At 45.3% G+C, this 20,505-nt stretch overlaps 1 long non-coding RNA gene across 1 annotated transcript; it reads right to left on the bottom strand.

Moving 5' to 3' along the window:
• Positions 1-5,157: 5,157 nt before the first annotated feature.
• Positions 5,158-6,290, bottom strand: LOC115270255 (uncharacterized). Its single transcript, XR_003899118.2, has 3 exons — positions 6,123-6,290; positions 5,985-6,062; positions 5,158-5,928 (listed from the first exon to the last, which is right to left on the bottom strand). It is a non-coding gene; the product is annotated as an uncharacterized LOC115270255 (long non-coding RNA).
• Between the last annotated feature and the right edge of the window lie 14,215 nt (positions 6,291-20,505).

A 20,505-nucleotide genomic window follows, 5' to 3' on the forward strand; every position in this document is an offset into this window, starting at 1 on the left:
AAGAATTTTCCCAGGGATTCTTCCAAGAATTTCTCTAGAAATTTCTCTAAGGATCCCTCTAGGAACTTTTCAAGAGGTTTCTTTAGAAATTTCTCCTGGGAGTTTCTCCATGGACTCATCCCGGGATTTCTCCAGCAATTCATCTAGAGATTGCTTCGGGAGTTCTCCAAACTCCACTATATTGCTCCCGGAATTCTTCTGAAAACTCCACCAGGAACTCATCTAGAAATGTATCCAGAGATTATTCCAGGCATTAGTCCAGGAATTTCTCCAGGGATTTTTCAAGGAAATTCCCCAGGGTTTCCTCCAGGGATTTCTTAAGGAATTTCTCGAGAGATTCCTCCAGGAACTGATACAGGGGTTACTCCAGGCATTCCTCCAGAAGTTCCTCCAGAGATTTCTATAGGGATTCCTCCAGGCATTAATCCAGGATTCCTTCAGAAATTACTACCGCAATTTCTCCAAGAATTTATCTAGAAAATCCTCCAGGGATTCATTTAGAAATTACCCCAAGAATTCCTCCCGGAGTTTATCCAAGAAATATTCCAATAATTCTTCCTGGGATTCCTGAATGATTTCCTCCTGAGATATCTCTAGGAATTCCTTTAAATATTTTTTCAGGAATCCTCCAGGAAATCCTCAAGGGATTCTTTTAAAAAATTTCCCACAAATTCTTTCTAGAATTTATTTCAGGATTTCATCCAGGCATTTCTCCAGGGACTCCTCCAGGAGTTCTACCACGAATTTCACCAAAAATTACCCCAGGTATTTCTTCAGGAATACTTTCGGTAATTTATTCAGGATTGGATCCAGGAATTCCTCCAGGAATTTCTTCGGAAATTCTTACAGCAATTCCTTCAGGTATTGTTCCAGGAATTCCTCCAGAAATCCTTCCAGGGTTTCCCCCAAGAATTAATCCAGGAATTTCTTCTCCGCGGTTTCCTCTACACATTCCCCGACGAATTATTTCATGGATTCCTCCTGAAATTCCTCCGATGATTTCTCCAGTAATTCTTCCAGAAATTCCTTCTGAAATTGCTCCTGTAAGTCCTCCAGAAATTCCTCTGGAAATTTCTCCTGGAGCTCCATTAGAAATTCCTCTAGGAATTTCTCTAGGAATTTCTCTATGAATATATTCAGAAATTTCTCCACGGATTCCTTCCAGAATTCCTCTAGAGATTCTTCCAGGAATCCATTGAAGGATTCCTCAAAGAATTGATTAAGAGATTCCTCCTGGAATTCAATAGTTCCATGGAATTTCCCCTAGATTTCCTATAAAGATTTGTCCAGAAATTCCTCCTGAAATTCCACCCGGAACTTCCGGAAGTTCCTCCAGGAATCCTTCCCAAGGTTCCTCCAGAAATTTGTTTCAGGGATTTCTCCAGGGTTCTTTCCAAGGATATCTCCAGTGATTCTTTCAAGAATTTTTGAAGAAATTTCTCTAAGAAATTTTGCGGGAATTCCTTATGAGGTTTCTTCAGAAATACCCCAGGAATTCCTTCAGAAAGTCCTTCAGGAATTCATATAGGAATTCCTTCAGGAATTCCTCTGGGAATTCCTCAGAAATTACTACCGCAGTGTCTCCAGGGGCTCCTCAAGAAATTCCACCAAGATTTACCGTAGGTATTTCTTCAGAAATTCCTACAGGAATTTCTTCACAGATTGATCAAGGAATCCCTCCAGGAATTTCTTCGGAAATTCCTACAGCATTCCTCCAGAAATTTCTGCAGGAAATCCTTTAGAGATTGCTTCCGATATTCTTTCAGGAGATTCTTCAGGAAATTCTATAGGAATTTTTCCAAGGGATTCCTCCGGAAATTCTTTCAGGTTTCTTCGAGGAATTATTCCATGAATTTCAACTCCAGGGATTCCTCTAGAAATCCGTCCAGGAGTTATTTCACGGGATCTTCTAGAAATTCCACCAGGAATTCCTTCAATAATATACCAGAAATTCCTGCAGGGATTCCTCTAAGGATTCTTCCGTGAGATTCCTCCAAGAATTCCTCCTGGAATTCCTCCAGAAATTCCTCTGGGAATTCTTCTAGAGATTTATCTTGGAATTTCATCAAAAATTTCTCTAATGCTCCAGGCATTGTTCCAGGAACTTCTCCAGGGATGCCTCCTTCAGAAATTTATCCATTAACTTTGGAGCCAAGGGCTGAAAGTCTCTTTAAAAAAGACAAATCAATCAATCAATCCATTAACTTTTCCAGGGAATCCGCCAGGAATTTGCCCAAAAAATTTTTTACGATTTTCTCCAGAAATCCATCTTGAAATTGCTGAGAAAATTTGCTTATGATTTCACAAAAAAAAAAATGTGCCTATGATGCTTCGTTCTATGATTTTTCAAAGTAGGAGGTGTCTGTGGAAAATGTTTGATTTTCACTGGAGTTTTCCGGAAAATTAGGCAACCCTGATTTTTTTTTTCAATTTAGTTTTTCAAATATATATGATCCCTACCTAATTTCATTAACCTTCAGAAACTTCATACCAATTTGTACGATAACAAAAAAATCCCCTAATGCTCCAGCAACTTTTCCAGAGATTCCATCCAGGAACTTTTCCAGAGATTCCGCATGGAATTTTTCCAGGAGGTTCTCCCGGATATCCTCCAGAAATACATCAAGGAACTCCTCCTGTGAATTCTTGAAAAATTCCTCTAAGGATTCCTCCAGGAATGCATCCAGAAATTCCTCCAAGGATTCATCTTAAAAATTTTCTAGTAATTTCTACAGGGATTTCTGATGCGGATTCTTCAGATTTTTTTTCCTTAAATTCCTAACATAATCCAGGGATTCCTCCAAGTATACTTTCACAAATAACTCTAGGGATTCCTGCAGGTATTGCTCCGAGAATTCTTGTAATGATTTCTTCCGAAATTACTCTCGGGATTTTTTTTTAAATTTATTCAGCGGTTAGTTAAAAACTACAGCATTCCGTTCATAATGTTTTTCAAAGATTCACCCCAGGGTTCTTTAGGATCACTTGTAGATTTTTTGAATAATTTGAAGGATTTCTAGAGGAATTCCTCCAGCGATTTGTATTGGAATTCTTTTAGATAATTTTAGAGGGACATAGAAGCCAAGAAATTCTCCAAGAAGTCATCCAGGCATTCTTTCACAATTACTCATGAATACCAAGTCTTTCACAAGTCCAATCATGAATACCTACAAACTTACGATTACATCTTGCAGCACCAGTTTTTAAATATATTAAAACTTCCTCAATGACCATTTGAATTTGTGCGTTTTTTGATAGACGCAAAAATACCCCTGGCCCACGAAATAAAAGAAATTAATAGTGACCGACTAGAAATCACCTCCAGCATTGTTTTAATGAATACACTCGCGCTTACGCTTCAGCTACGTACATCTATTCTCACTAGGAATTCACAAACTTTTGCTGGAATTCCATTGCAAATTCAACCAGAGTTTTTTCCCACATGATACTTGATTTCCATAAAGAATAAAGAAGTACTTAATCATATTTTGCAGTAATGCTGCTAGTAAATTCAAAGATTTTTAAAGATACCCATCCAGGAATTCCTGGAAATTATCATTTAGGTTTAATTTCTCAGCGATTCAAAAAAGAAGATGTACAATGTATTGCTTTTTATATAATTCTGATTATATAATATTTCCAAACAAAACTAACTAATTACATAGACTATTTTGGACAATGATCTTGTAAAGAGTGACAAGTTCAGAATGGTCTCCAATAACTGTCAATTTAAACACATATTATGCCAAATAAATTTCTATTACTATACGTGCAGTTGAAACCCGGAATTTCAGACTAGCGAAGTTGGATTTTTCTCCAAATCCGTGCGTCGGACCTAACTTCGGAGCTGTTTGCTATACAGCGCATTACTTCCGAAGTTAGGTCCAACGCACGGATTTGGAGAAAAATTCAACTTCGCTAGTCGAAAACTCCGATTTTCAACTAAATTGAGAATATAGATCTATGTTTGTCACCACGACAGTGGTTTTCAGATTTTTTCTAATTTCCATATATAAAGTCATAAAAAATTTCTGGGGGGGGCCTGGCGGATTCTGGGGGGGGGGGGCCTGGCCCCCCTGGCCCCCCCTCTAGTTACGCCAATGATGTTGGTTGTAGTAGTGAACGAAGAGAAAAACAGCGGCCATTCTTCGGGAACCCCACTGAAAGTTGGCAGCTCTCGTGAAACTGCTTGTCGGGCAGCAACTTGACTACGAGTTAGATTATTTCCTTCGTCGTCGTCGAACGCGTCGGGTCTCAAGGATCGACCAGGTGCTGGTGAATGGACGTATCTCGATCGCTGATCTTGCTGAACGTTTATATTAGGACGGTGTGGCATGATATTCGACAACATACGTTGATTCGAGAAGCCATGCGAAGGTTGATTCGAGGGAATGTCGTAGTTTCGTCGCCCAACCGATGTCGCGATCACTCTAGGTCGATGCAATGATGTAGCTAGACGGCTGTTGTTGACGAGGCTGGGAATATCGTCGTGGTTGTCATGCTGTCGTACATTCCTGGATGGCTGCTGAACTGCTGTATTGAGCTCCAGTAGCTCCCTAGTTGGTCCCGGCTGATCTGGCTGTTGTCCTTCAATAATACCATTGTTGACCCATTCTTCCACTCGATCCTCAACTCTTGCATCTTCAGCTTCAACTATCGAAGACGATTCGCTGGCCATCTCCAACAGTAGAGCGTACCGCCTTTGAAGGTATTCACGCTTCTTCGCATTTTCTTCCTCTTGCAATTTCCTCTCTTCGTCGAGCATTTTTAACTCCAACTCCAACTGTCTTTGCTTGGTAGATCTCCTCGAAGTTCCCGAATGCTGACTCGATGTGTCCCGAAAACCTTGCTTCGCGTTGTTTTGGGGTATATCCGACGTTGATTTCAGCGGCTCGTTCGGAAGTTGTCCAACTAAGACTCCAGTAGTTGGAATGATGGTGCTGGATGCCAAGGGGATGCTTGCAGCTGCTAGTATAGGCGGATGACCGGATAAGACTGGGAGACACTGTCTCAGACTCCTCATCTCCGGGAATGTGTTGAGCGAACACGCAGTCGACTGTATAAATTGATTCGATGGCGGGGGAGGCGGATTGAGGGGCGCTGTACCACCGGCGGGGGGAATATGCTTGGTGGAATCAGTATATTTGACGCGGAAAACGTACTAGTTACTGGGGTATTAGAAGGGGGTATTGTGTTGCTTACTTTATTGGCGGACATAGGCGGAAACATCACATTGGATGGAACGTGTGTTAGCATAGAATCATTAACATCGCTGGGCAAGGCGGGTAAACTTGAAGAGATTTGAGGAACGACATTCAATGGCATCGATGTTACTCGTATAGAAGGATTTATAGAAGCTAACGTACTCACGGATGGTACTACAGTAGCTTCCTTCGCTGTACTTTTCTTCTTGGCTCCCTTGGCGGCTTGCAAGCAGCTAGGGCAATGCCAATCACGGTCTGCGACACCTTGGCTTACTTCCACGCACTCGAAGTGGTACCAGTCATCACACTTGTCGCACTGGACCATTCGAGTGTTGTCGTCGTCTTTGCAAGCTTTGCAGTGTTGACTGCCATCGATTTCGTTTCGGGTAGACCCCGGAGCGGTCCTACTATCACGAGACGCAGCGGTGCTTCTCGTCTTCATTGGCGTTCGCCCAAGCATCGTCCGCTCGGAATGGGAGTAAACGATTTTTTTAAATTGTTGACTCACCGGTCAACTATCAAGAGTAGTGAAAGGAGGGCACGAGATTCCGATTTCTTAATATTTATTAGGCACATTAAAAAATTCCTGAAATTCAACCTCATTAGTCACAATTCAATTGGGGCCACACTCAACTTACGTTTAGTTCTTTCGTGCTCTAATTCCTCCTATCTTCGTCCCTTTATGATGTATGGTTCCAAACTTCTAGCGGCAAATCTGTTTCTACTGCATGTAGATAAATTAGGGTCTTAATTCAACTATGATTATCTGATCAAACTTACGATAATATGTTTCTATAAACGATCTCCAACGCAGTTCAGTTACGGTTAGCGAATACGCCGAAGTCTAGTACAGCTTATCTTTAAAGAAATTCATTTATTGTTAAAGATGATAACTTGAAGTGTTAGCTGTTAGATTACCTCGTTTCACTAATTACTTGCAAAACAATTATAACTATAACGAGTAACTGCAAAAATTCTATAATAACAATTCGAGAACCACACCGCAATTTTGCCTAATCATTCTCCTGACCATCTCATGTTTGACGTCCCAGCATTTGACAAGTTGCTCTGTCATATTGAGTGTTCTACCTACACTGAACGAAACCCCCCGCCCAAGATCGACTGAGAGGCGATACGATCACGCCCCTTAACGACATTCGGTCGAAAACCGTATGGTCCACCGACCGAATGATGTCATCTTAAAACCGGATGACAGCGATATGAAAATAGAATGTCGACCATATGGTCGAGCAACTTTGTTATTTAGCGATTGATAACAATATCACCGCTATCTTTTTCAAAAATATATGTGCTTAGTGGCCAGGGCCAGGGTACCCATGCCGGCACCCTTTTCAAAAAATATGACATGTCCAGGATAGGACATGCAAATCAAAGTCGTCAATGTCCCGGGTGTCACGATCAAGGAACTTGTTACGCTATCGATGAATAAATTCGGTGCATCTGTGTGGCCTTCGCTCTGCAACTAATATTCATTCACATAGCGTGCGTCGACTCATACGCGAATAAGATGATCGTCATCCGATTTTTGGGATGATTGCCGTATGACTGATTCGTCTTTCGAAAACACGATTTTGGTACTTTGGACTGGATGGTCGGACAAATCAGTCGATTTTGGGATGGGGTTTTCGTTCAGTGTACATCTATCGAGTTCTGTCGGGATCATGGTACCTCAATGAAGATCGTCCTAATAAGACGCGTCGACCGAGGGGTCGCAACAGTGACGCTGTCGGTTTTATAACCGAAAACCACTGCCTCGGTTGCGCGTGGGGAGGCGCTTGTCTCGACGATGGTGGAGTGGATGAGCCACTCCGCTGCGACGCTGTCGGTTTTATGACCGATGACTGCTTCCTTGGTTGCACTGCGGGATGCGTGCGTGTCGACGTTCGTTGACTGAATGAGCCACTCCGATGTGGCGCTGTCGGTTTTATAACCGAAAACCACTGCCTCGGTTGCGCGTGAGGAGGCGCTTGTCTCGACGATGGTGGGTGGATGAGCCACTCCGCTGCGACGCTGTCGGTTTTATGACCGATGACTGCTTCCTTGGTTGCACTGCGGGATGCGTGCGTGTCGACGTTGGTTGGTTGAATGAATCATGCTTTGAAAATGGTACCATATTTATAGGCCGATGACCGAATCGAAATAGCTCCGCCCAGTCAATTCCATACCCGATTTTTATGAGATGCATGAGAGATAATCAGCTTAATAGTCAACCCAAATCATATGTCGCTGAATTCTGCCTGTTAGTGGATAATTCTTTTCGTGAATTATTGAAAATTCAATTTAAATCAGTTTAAACAGTTTATTGTTATTTTTTTTTTCATTTCAATATCCCAAGTTTCTACAGTATCCTGTATCATTTATCGCTTGAAGTAATTTTCTTCCATCCTTGCACATCTTCGTCTTCGGAAACCGCCTCAGTACAACCAATAAACTAAAGCAACCGTATGTCGTCGCCTCAGCACACCCACGCACAGACTCTCGAGGCAGTGTAGTTGCCGGCCAATAATAAAACTAATAAGGCGAGGTCTCCATAAAGGAAAAGTGAGGCCATAGGTGCGGGAAGCTGTGTACGAAGCTCCAGCGTAAGAGTTCCTAGCCTGCGGGTGGAGATACTGGATGGAGCGTGATTGTTAAGGGCCATCAACCAAAAAAGAGAAAGACTGCCCGCTATCGAGGTGACTGAGCAGCAGCTTGGCAAGATCATCGTCTTTGCGTCCACGAAGTTTAACATTAGCAAGGACCTGAAAACAGCCCTGTTGCGACTTCGGAAGTCGGTGGACGATGCCAAGCAGATACTCGTGAAGACTGCAGCAGCGGCGGAACCTGTGAAGGAAAAGGATACGAAGTATACCAGGGAGTCCAAAAAGTATGGTGGATAGAACTGCCCGTGATAAGCACTCGCAGAAGCGGGCGATGCAGACGCCGGGCGAGGAGCTGTCTGGCGGTGCCCGCAAGGCCAGGCGAATACTTACCCCGAAGGTCGGCAGCAATGCCAGCAAGTCGGACCCCAGCCAGGTGTACCAGAAAGCTGGGAAGAGTGAACTTGAAAAGGCTGGCCCATCCCAGATGGATGGGAACAAGGGGTTGCGGCTGTTGGTAGGCCCTCAGCAACCACAGAGTTGGGTGAACCAAGGCAAGGACCCCCCTGGGAGGAAGGTCGAGAGGAAGAAGTCAAAGCCGCAGAAAGAAGTAGTTAGGGACGCCAAACCAAGGCGTAAAAGAGTAGGTGCCAAGCGTATGAAAGCATCAACAAGACCGAACAGTCGAAGTATTCGTACGTCTTGAAGGCGATGCGAAGCGATGCTAAGCTCGTGGATCTGGGAGCCGACGTGTGCAGTATCAGATGTGTACGGGCGAGCTGAAGCACGATAAGGAGCGAGAGGGCACCGCATACAAAAGTTTGACGGAACAGGTCTTTGGCGAAGGAATAGAGGAGAGGGCTCTCACACAAGAGGTGACTCTGAAGGTTAAAGATCTAGACGAGGTCTACAAAGTGGAAGAGTTTGTCACGCATGTGTCACGGCACTGCGGCAACAGTACGAGGTGCAGATGGTTGCCGCAGCCGTTAGGCTACGAGAGGTGCCAGCAGAAACACAGATAGCTTTGGTTCAGCTAACTGTGCCGGACGTCAAAAAGTCCGTTAAAGTAGGGAGGATAAAGGTAGGCTGGTGCGTATGTCATCTGATGTTCCACGAGCCACCAGAGGTTTGCTTCAGGTGTCTGGAACCAGGACACAAGTCATGGGATTGCAAAGACCCTGACATGAGAAAACTGTGCAGGAGATGCAGAGCTGAAGGCCATAAGGCACAAGGCTGCACGAGTCCACCCATTTGTATGATCTGTGCCGGGAAATCCGTGAACAACAGGCATCCACCACCGGGTCCAAGGTGCCTGGCCTTCAAGAAAGCCGCAGTGAACAAATCACTGTATAGATAACGCAGCTGAACCTGAACTGAACGCGTCACGGTGCGGCTCAGCAACAGCTTTGTCAGGCGGTTTCTGTGATATCTCCATCACAGCGGACCCGTACCGACCACTCGCCGGCAACGCAATTGTGTCGCGGTTGGAGTCAGAAAAATGGCGGCGGTATGGACGACGGGTAAATACCCAGTCCAGGCGTTGGTGTCTATCTATATATATAAAAATGAGTTTGAAATCCCTTTGAAGCAACAAAACTCACAAACGGCTGAACCGATTAGGATGGCTCTTGCACGGTTCGATTCGTTTTCATGGTGGCTGTGTTTATATGTACAAAAAGTTACGAAAATCAACTAGAAAAGTAACAAAATTGAAAAAGAACTGATTTTCTATGAGCTGGGAAGGAAATCAACACGACCGAAATGAAATCAATCTAGAGTGCGGTGCTTAAATAAGCTCAAAATCTGTCAAGCCACCACAAGATTGGCAAGACAAAGTTTGCCGGGACAGCTAGTTACTTATAAGAGCTTCGCGGTCGCCAAAGTAAACGGGGTCTTTTGTAGCTGTTGTGTACCTCCGCGGTGTCCGATCGAGCAGTTCACGCAGATGCTAGACTGCATGACGACCATGCTAACAGGGCGAAGGCCGTGGAATGGGGAAGCCGTTTCACGAACCAGCGGGATCAGATCCTGCTAGAGACACTGGCCATACTAGATGTCGACTTGGCTAATGTCGACACTAAGAGTACCTACCTTTAGTCTGGTACCGGTGCGGAGTTGATTACTGACGTGGCTTTTTGTAGTCCTGGCTCTACTGAACTGGAAAGATGTCGATAGCTACGCTACAGTATCGACTACAACAACAGCAGGCAGCGGGTAGAGGAAGAGTTCACTAGGCCAAGGCCAAGCCCTCGCAGGTGGAAGACATCATACTTCGACGAAGCGGTATTTAGGGCGGCGCTCCGTCGTGAGCGAAACCTACTCGTGTGCGTGCGATACGACCATGCCTAGGCGAGTCCACCCTAGAAATAGGAGTCCACCGGCTTACTGGTGGACTCAAGCGATTGCGGACCTGCGCAGCGTCTGCCTACGGACTAGGCAGGAGATGCAGCGAGTACGATCTGAGGAAGAGCGAAACGAACGGCGCCGCTGCAAAAGTCGCGATGAAAACTGAGATAAGAGCAAGCAAAAAGGCCTGCTTTGAGGGTCTCTGTCAGAGTGCCAATGCAAACCCGGGGGATAATACCTACAGGATCGTGATGGCCAAGACGAGAGGTGTAATGGTTCCTACAAAGCAATCTCCAGAGATGTTGGCGGGAATCATCGAGGGGCTTTTTCCGCGCCATGATCCTAGTCCTTGGCCTCCTTTCGTAGGACAGCCGGAGACTGAGGCTGGCGATGAGGAGAGGGTCATCGATGTGGAACCTGCGGGGATAGCAAAGTCCCTTAGCGTAGGACCTGGGGCCTTGGTCTGGACTGAATTCCAAACCTGGCCTTAAAAGTAGCTACTGCGGAGGCTCCCGAGATGTTCAGGTCTGCTATGCAGAAATGCCTGGACGAGGGAGTTTTCCCAGAAGTATGAAAGTGACAGAGCCAGGCTCTATTGCCAAAGGCGGGGAAACCACCCGTAGACCCGTCGGCATATAGACCAATATGCTTGATCGACACGGCGGGGGAGTTGCTCGGAAAGATCACCCTCAATAGAATGTTGAGGCACACCGAGGGCGTTAATGGTCTCTCGAGCAGCCAAGATAGCGGTCAAGCACCAAATATATCCATTGAGAGCTTCAGCAAAATTTTGCTGAATTTTATCGAGCTGAAGGCTTCAGCAAAATTTTGCTGGTGTGTTCAATAAACCCTTCTGACCACCTGTAACATTTTGTTGAAATTCAGCAAACTTGACTGCAAATTCAGCAAAAAATTTCTGAAAGTGTTTGGTGAATAAGAGGAGGGGGAATCGCTACCGGATGTAAGGGATGCGTTCAATATCGCCATTTGGGCGGCTATTGCCGATGCATTCCTGTGTCTGGGGATACCCGGGTACCTGTACAATATTCTCGGAAGTTACATCCAGAATCGAGTACTAGTTTACGACACGGGGCGGTACACGTTTTGTTTGACCGCATGCTTGCCACATGCGGGGAGGATACAACTCCGGGCAAACTTGGCTAGCTCAGGCTCCAAAGAATGGCTAGCTCAGACGCTATAAGACAGGTGGTCCAAGGGTTCGGAGTCGGTAACGTAGATCATACCGGTGCCCTGCGGTCGAAATCCTTACAGCGATTAAGTGGCCACGGGGAAAACATCCTGGTAACGTTGCTGTCGTGGCGTCAGTCTACTGCATTGGATCCATGCCTGCGGATAGAAAAGGGTACTCGGTAAGGGCCGGGGTAGGTGGAGGCCACATTGTCAGCAACTCCTTTATGTACTAGCTAATAGGGCCTGAGCCTTCTGCAGGTTCTTGGAGCCTTTTAACATACAAACGTAAAATGAATGAAAGGTGGAAGCAGTACTTTGATGAACCCCTGAATGGTGCAAGGAAGCGGGCACTGAGTAGCAAGACAGCGGAGGAAATTACAACATTTCAACTTAATTTTTCGTTAAAATCAGACGGAGTATGTAGAAAATGATATTTTTTATAAGTTCTCCGTTATCAGACAAAAAAAGGCTTTGTGTATTCTGTAAAAGGGGAAGAGGAGCCTAGTATATAGCATTTGGGAACCTTCATTGAATAAACAGTCACTTACAGACAGACTAATTTAGAATGCCAAAAGTAAGAAAAGGCATGTCACATACCTAATTCTGCATTTAAAATGGTTGTACACAAATCTTTGGCTATAATTTTCCCACAACATTGACCTCGTAACAATGTGTTTGACGTTATAATTTCTCAGACTCCGAGAAGAGGACAATTACCTACAAACACCAGGCAGTAGTTATTCTTGCCATTTCGCAACAAGCCAAGCAGCTGCAATCGAGCACATCGAAACAGAGAGAGGACCACAATCGCAAGGCGCTTCCCAGCCGTCACTCAGCATGAACAAAAACTTGTCCTCTGTCCAAAATAGACAGAAAACCACAGAACACACTCAAACCGGTCACCAGAGATGCAAACATTCTGCACACTAAATGAAACACAAAATAAATAAAGCTTAAACAATTTATTCGTCTGCAGTAGTCAGTGTAGCAAGTCAGCACGCTCGACCTCATCGCTGTTTTCCAGTTTTACCGCCGACTTGGGGCCAGCCAGCCCTCAGAAACAATGCGATAGGGACACGGTGTGTCTGGTAGAAGAAATTTATTACAAAAAAATAGGCATCGCTTATTTTTACGTTACGTGAAAGTTGACGCTAATAGCTTTCATTCAAGCCCAACATCGAAATATTCCATCGGGGGAACATTTTCATACAAAAATTGGGAATGTTTGTTAAGTAGAAATGGGGATTAATTTGGAACCGTTCATTTTGTATGGGAAAAACAGTATTCTGAAAAAGTTGTTCGAGATCCCTCGGTGGATTTTTTTGAGGGACCGTGCAAATGAAAGCTGGAAGCCTCTATTTTGAATAGCGAAAAATTTGGCGATGCCCATTTTTTTGTTATAAACCTTTCCCATACACACGCCGTGGGGAAATGGTCCTGCCTGGTGGCGAGTGTGGATACTGTGCTGTTGTGTCAGCTGCAGTGCATCGGCATTTGTAGCGCAGTATTGGTTGATTAATTTCATTCCACAGGATGTGCCGGATGAGCAGCGTTAGCTAGAATATTTTGAAGAAAGCAATGGTTCGTGGAGGACAGAAAATTCCATAGCTATGTCAAATGCTTTCATGTTGTTCCCGATTACAATTACGGTGCCTAGGAATGCAAAGATAAACTTTCGAATTTGAACTGAATCATGGACCTTGTTGGTGCATTTTGTTGTAATATGCATTATATATTTAAATTTATCGGCTTTTTTCTTTTTGATTTCATAGTATTCCATAGCAGGATACAACGCATTTTCGTTCTACCCACTTAACGCAAGTTTTGAATATTTTAATCATTAAATTATTATTTATTGGATGTTTCTATCGTTTCAACAATATGAATTTAAAAAAAAATGATAAGTTTAGGAGACACAAAACCGTTAATCCATTAACATACACTTCTACACTGACCTCTTGCAAAAATTTGTTCCGAGCACTTTTAAATCATACAATATTCTACATTTTCCCAAAGAAAGCAATGTTTTACATCCTTAATCAAAAAAGGTTCATGGTTTTCTTTTAAAAGTTTTTTTTTTTATTTAATATCACAAAATTGTGCAGGTGGTTTTCCAATCTCTTAGTACCACCCAAAAGATTATGTTTTTATCTCGGAAGTACTCATAAAGTGCAATGCTGAAATACAAGCTTTGGCATTAAGAAGAGAAGTAGTTGAACTGTAACTAGATTGGGAACCCCTGGCGAAACGAGACGGTACGATACGATACGAAACTAAGGATGTCAAGATTAACTCGGGGTATCCTGTTCTAGAATTGGGCAACTTTTATAGTGTGCTAACACTCCCCACGAACACGAACGGAATCAAGTAAAGATTTGCTAGCACAACTCCTTCTGTTGCGATCAGAATTTAACCAAACCCGACAACAAGTTTCGCTTATGCGCCAACACACCCTATGGGAGTGATGCGAAACTGCAATTTAGGTAGCCCGACCAACTCTCTCTCTCAGAGCGGGTTGTTTAAAACACCAAAGTCCACTCACCAGTATCCAAAAGCGCAAAAGTATCCAACTAATAGACCGAACGAATCAACAAATTCTCTGTTTTGGGAATGGTTATTACAAACTAATCGATTTGTATCACATTTTAGATTATATTGAACGTACGGTAAAGTCAACTTGCGCAAGTGATCAAAAAAGCTATACAAAAGCAAATATCTTAGCAAATATCTTACTTATCTAGTAGTTCTAACCTGGGGATAGCTAGGCTATCTTTCGGGATCCGATGTAAATCGCTGGGCGCCGATCCGCTCGGCAGTGGCGGTGTAGGCTCGAAGCAGAGGCGGTGTAGGCTCGAAGCGGTGGCGAATGCTTGTGGCGGCGTCGTATGCTCGACACGATGACGTAGGCTTGAAGCGAAGACGTTGGCTTGATATGCCGGGCCTGAGCCGAGCGAGCGATTGGCGGCCTGGAGGTGAACGTTGGCTTGATGTTCTGCCGACCGAGCCGGACGGATGATTACCGTCCTGGAGGTGATGTTTCGCTTGGTATTCTGCCGACCGAGCCGGACGGATGATTACCGTCCTGGAGGTGATGTTTCGCTTGGTATTCTGCCGACCGAACCAGGAAAACGATAAGCGGCCTGGCGGTGAACGTTCGCTCGTTAGTTTGCCGACCGAGCCGGACGGACGATTGGCGACCTATCCGTCCTGAAGACGCAGCCCTAAGCTTTTGTCAGCACGGGGCGTAAGGTCGAACGTGACGATGGCGAAAGAGGGCGTTAGGGGCTCACTAGGCCGAAGTCGTGGCACTCGACGATCACCGGTGTGGCTTCTCGGCGACCACGATTGCAGCGCCTCTTGTTTCCGGACGTCGCCCACGGATCTGCACAAGCCCACCATAAAACCTTCACTCGAAGGTTTATCCTTCAAGTGATACACTGAATGAGCCACCCAGCCTTACACATTATATTCAATATTAATTACCTGATCCTCCTCAAGGTATTGCTACGGATACCGCAAGCAGCACTTTAAAATCTGATCTGTTCTATTCGGATCACCAAACAGCAAGAGCCTTTGATTATTCGTTCTGTCCCTTTTATAACATATCAAGTGATATTGAAATATCATATCCCGAACTGATGAGGCTCATCAGTTTCTTGTCATTTGTTTACATCTGAGAGTGGAGGCATGGAATTCTAAACTGTTATACGCGAAACGGTAATGGTTCTTGTCCGCACTAGAAGGATTTCGCTTATGAGAAGCTACAACAAAATAGCGTTCACAGCTGTTCGATTATAACGCGTTCATGATCGGTCTCGCTTAACACACAGGTTATTACACAATAACTGTTACCGAACAAAACTGATATTGAAATAAGGGAACTTACGTATTTTCGTCAGTTCTGTTCTCTTCCTCATGGGGTTTTTTTTTTGAAACCTGTTGACCTTATAGTTGGCCTCAAATCCTGCCCATCCAAGTTAAGTTATATGCCCAAATTTCAGGCAATTTGACCCACAAAACCCCCCATGACGAAGAGAACAAACCTGCCGATAGTACCCTTCGTCACTCTATCATCTTTGATTCAACCACTTTAATTATTTGCGACATCGATAACTCAGAACATCAGGTATTTTATAAGAAATTCCGCCCCATTCTGAAAATAAACATTGTTAGCTCGTCCTTGACACTTATCCCACGAAAGCCCCAATCTCAAGCATTTCAATATGCTTCTTGACGTGTGTATCAGTAAACGAAAGAGAGCAATGTCAAACTGAATCGTATAAATTGTCTAGATTTATGTGCCAATCCCCTTTCTTTGTAGCGACGACGAAAAACACGGTCGCCCTCGAACAAGATACTTTTACACGAGAGCTCCAAAGGAATAAAAAAGCACACAAACTCGGGCATGGAGCTACAAGCAGAGAAAAAATTCCCATGAGTATAAAACAATAAAAATGTTTATTTTTGTTTAGATTTGTTTCCGTCGCACCCCTCATCATCGACGGGGACACCGACAGCCTTGCCCTACTGAGCTTCCGCAGATTTGTTCTTCTCCCAAAATGGCAAAAAAAAGAAACGGATAGGGTTCCCTTGTGAATCGTGACTTGATTTTTCCGGCTACACACGCAGCGCCAAATCGCAAAAGCCATCATGTGCGCAAAAGGCGCATAAACACCGGAGCTCAATTTCATCCAACATTTCCCCAATGGAAAATTAAAAAGTTTTTTTTTGCCCTGGTATCTCACTTTCCTTCTTTGGGCTTTTTCTCTATATGTAAGTGGTTCGTCCCCTTGGCTTGTAGCCCGGACTGACCCCCTCTGCAAATCAACGCAGCCAAATGAAACCATTTTCCGGCCAGACTAGACACAACTGATTGCCTACATAGCTAGCTACATAACATTATGCGACCGCCCGGTGAAAGCCCTTCGACACACATTGCAAGTGTTGTTATTCAGCTCAAGTTGAGGGATAGCTGTGCTGGAGGGATCAACATACCTATATCGTATCAATCCGTGCATAAGCCTAGGCCACCGTTTCTCAAACTGTGCAATGCGACCCACTATGGTGCAGTGTATATAGTTTCTGATTGATATCCGAAACTGAAATATTGACTTCCGATGCCGTTACCATACGTTAAATACAACATCGGACTTTCAAACGTTTTCTACATGATACATTTGATGCGGGGGTGAATCTTTTTCGACCCAGTTTCTTCTGGAGCTCGTTATAGGCACGACTTCCACTGATGATTCATTTTTCATATATTTAAAGATTAAAACTGAATCAACAATATTTCACCATAATACACGGTTCGTGGCTGTCGCTCTCCATGGTCGGTCACGCCCAATGCTCGCCAAGTCATGCTTAACCTGGTCTGCGCTCCACGCCTGCTTGTACCAACCGGATCGCATGCATTAGCATTAGCATTAGCATTAAGCGAGTCGCACAAATTCGTAGGTGGTACAGTCCTAGACCGCTGTTATGAGGGTTGCCTCCTTCCCGTCCGAACCAAAGCACAAAGATTTGGGACTAATCTCTGACTCTTAGACAAGACTGACGCAACCCTCCAATGGTCGAGCACTGTCCTTGCCACGTCCTTGCGACTGCTGAGGAATGGGAAAGGATGGTTAGTTTTGGACATCTATGAAAAATGTAGACAACTCTACGATCTCTCAGCCCTAGGTGTCACGGGAATTTGGGTGTTGTTAGTGGAAGGGTAAACTCCAAAGGATACGCTTGGTTAACGTTCAGGCACACCATTGTTAGACTGCTTCGAATCAGTTGTCTGCCCAATTCATCCTCGTTTTCTCGTCATCTTGTTGGCATTTGGTTGAATTACTAGATTCTTCGGTTGATAATCTGAAATATAAAATAGTATTAACATCGTACGTCAAATAAGCTACATATGTGTGATACGCTCGCCACAGTTACATATTCTAAAAATATTATTTATATCGTACGATACATTTACCTGAGTCCTGCTGAAATAAAATGTTAATTAGCAGTAATTGAAACACAAATACTACAAAACACAAGGAAAAGAGCATCAAACTTTGATCTAGGAATATTTAAAAATACGGTAAATATCAAGATCAAAATTTGATTTGGTAGATCTTACACCGCAACGCACCATTCTAAGGTGATCTACCCACGTTACGGGGAGCTTGTACCAACCGGATCGCATGCACGAACTTAAGCCTGGAGCACATAGTGTCCGTTCCGTCGAGGTTTGCGTTTTTTTGACAGTTTTCCTATGGGAAATGTGTCAAACTACTGTCACGCACACGCAAACGTATGCATTGTGTGGGGCACTTTAGCAGGATTGTTGTCCAGCATTTTTGCAACATGCCCTGCCCACTGTATCCATCCGACTTTGGCCACCTTCTGAATGTTGGGTTCGCCGTAAAGTGCAGCGAGCTCGTGGTTCATTCTTGTCCGCTACACACTATTCTCCTGGACACCGCCGAAGATCGTCCTTAACACGCGTCGCCCGAAAACTCAGAGTGCTTGCAGGTCCTCCTCGAGCGTGGTCCATGTCTCGTATCCGTAGAGGACCGCCGGTCTTATTAGCGTCTTGTACATGGTACATGGGCTGCAAAACGGTGAGTCGATAATGAGAGCGTCCAACATAGCTCTGGTTCTCACAAGTTCCTACCTCATGCTTCCACGGGTCAAACGATGACAAAGACCGCCAGCTAAGAGTTGTGTGCTTAGCTGGTAGTGTAGCCTGGGCTCTGTTGTCCTTCTGACTTCAGCTAGATTGAGGAGGTACGACCCGAGCGTCTGTTCACCAAGGAAGTGCGGCTCAAGCAGCGTCTGTTCTGGCATCCAGCGGCTGAATAAGAAACGCTGCACCACGCCCAGCTAGATCCAAGGTGGTAACCCCATCACGTTAAACAGAACTGGCACGATGGCCCTCCGGCGAGACAGGAGTGTTGGCGTAGGCCCAATAAGCCACCTGTAAAAATCCCCATTGCGAATAACATAGGAGAAAATACGACTCGATGCAATCGGCAAAGACCCACGCGATGAAATAAGGACTACGATTGGAAACTTGGAACATGGAATTGCAAGTCACTAGGTTTCACAGGATGTGACAGGATAATTTACGACGAACTACATCCCCGCTACTTCGACATCGTGGCGTTGCAGGTACTTTGTTGGACTGGACAGAAAGTGTGGGAAAGCAGGCTTCGAGCGGCTACCTTCTACCAAAGCTGTGGCACCACCAATGAACTAGGAACAGGATTTATAGTGTTGGGCAAGATGCGACAACGTGTGATCGTGTGGCAGCCGATCAACGCAAGGATGTGCATGTTGAGAGTTAAGGGCCGTTTCTTTAACTACAGCATCATCAACGTCCACTTCCCACACGAAGGGAGACCTGATGACGAGAAAGAAGCGTTCTACGCGCAGCTAGAGCAAACATACGATGGTTGCTCGCCGCGTGACGTGAAAATCGTTGTCGGCGACATGAACGCGCAGGTAGGAAGGGAGGAAATGTACCGACCGGTAATCGGCGAAACAGCCTACACGCCGTATCAAATGATAACGGCCAGCGATACGTGAACTTTGCAGCCTCCCGTGGTATGGTAGTCCGAAGCACCTTCTTCCCCCGCAAAGATAACCACAAAGCCACCTGGAGATCACCCGACCATCAAACAGAAAACCAAATCGACCACGTTCTAATCGACGGTAAATTCTTCTCGGATATAACCAATGTCCGCACATACCGCAGTGCGAATATAGATTCGGATCACTACTTAGTAGCTGCATGCATGCGCTCAAAACTTTTGACAGTTATCACCACGCGTCGAAGTCGAACGCCGCGACTCAACATCGAGCAGCTACGTAACGTACAAGTGGCTCAAGACTACGCGCAGCAGTTAGCAGTGGCCCTACCAACGGAAGAGCAGCTTGGCGCAGCTACACTTGAAGATGGCTGGAGGGACATCCGATCCGCCATAGGTAGTACCTCGGCTACAGCACTAGGCTTCGCGACTCCGAATCACAGAAACGACTGGTGCGACGGCGAATGTGAACCGTTGAAAACACGCGGAACAGGCAGAACTCAGTCTTCCGGATGAAGAAGCGCCAGCAGGAAGAACGAGATCGCGAAGCGATGGAAGAACTGTACCGCGCTAAGGATACACGAAAGTTCTACGACAAGCTGAACCGCTCACGCAGAGGCTTTGTGCCACAAGCCGACATGTGCCGAGATAATCACGGGAATATTCTCACGAGCAAGCGTGAGGTGGCCGAGAGGTGGCGGCAGCATTACGATGAGCACATCAATGGCGACGTAGCAAGTACCGTGGTGACAGATCTAGGAGTATGTGCACAGGACGCTGTTCAACATTGCGTTAGAGGGTGTAATAAGGAGAGCGGGGATTAACACGAGTGGTACGATTTTCACGAAGTCCGTTCAGCTGCTTGGTTTCGCTGATGATATTGATATTATTGCTCGTAAATTTGAGACGATGGCGGAAACGTACATCCGACTAAAGAATGAAGCCAGGCGAATCGGATTAGTCATTAATGTGTCGAAGACAAAGTACATGATGGCAAAGGGCTCCAGGGAGGAATCACCGCGCCCGCCACCCCGAATTTATATCGACGGTGATGAAATCGAGGCGGTTGAAGAATTCATGTACTTGGGCTCACTGGTGACCGCCGACAACGACACCAGCAGAGAAATTCAGAGACGCATTGTGGCAGGAAATCGTGCTTACTTTGGACTCCGCAAAACTCTACGATCGAATAAAGTTCGCCGTAACACGAAGTTAACTATCTACAAAACGCTGATTAGAACGGTCGTCCTCTATGGGCACGAAACATGGACCCTACGTGCAGAGGACCAACGCGCCCTTGGAGTTTTCGAACGGAAGGTGTTACGTACCATCTACGGCGGAGTGCAGATGGAAGACGGGACTTGGAGAAGGCGAATGAACCACGAGCTGCATCCGCTGCTGGGAGAACCAACCATCGTCCATACTGCGAAAATCGGGAGGCTACGGTGGGCGGGTCACGTCATCAGGATGTCGGATAGCAACCCGACTAAAATGGTTCTCGAGTGTCATCCGACCGGTACAAGAAGACGTGGAGCGCAGCGAGTTAGGTGGGTCGACCAAGTGGAGGACGATCTGCGGACCCTACGCAGAGTG

Source organism: Aedes albopictus, chromosome 1 (assembly GCF_035046485.1).
Source record: "Aedes albopictus strain Foshan chromosome 1, AalbF5, whole genome shotgun sequence".
Lineage (NCBI taxonomy): Eukaryota > Metazoa > Arthropoda > Insecta > Diptera > Culicidae > Aedes > Aedes albopictus.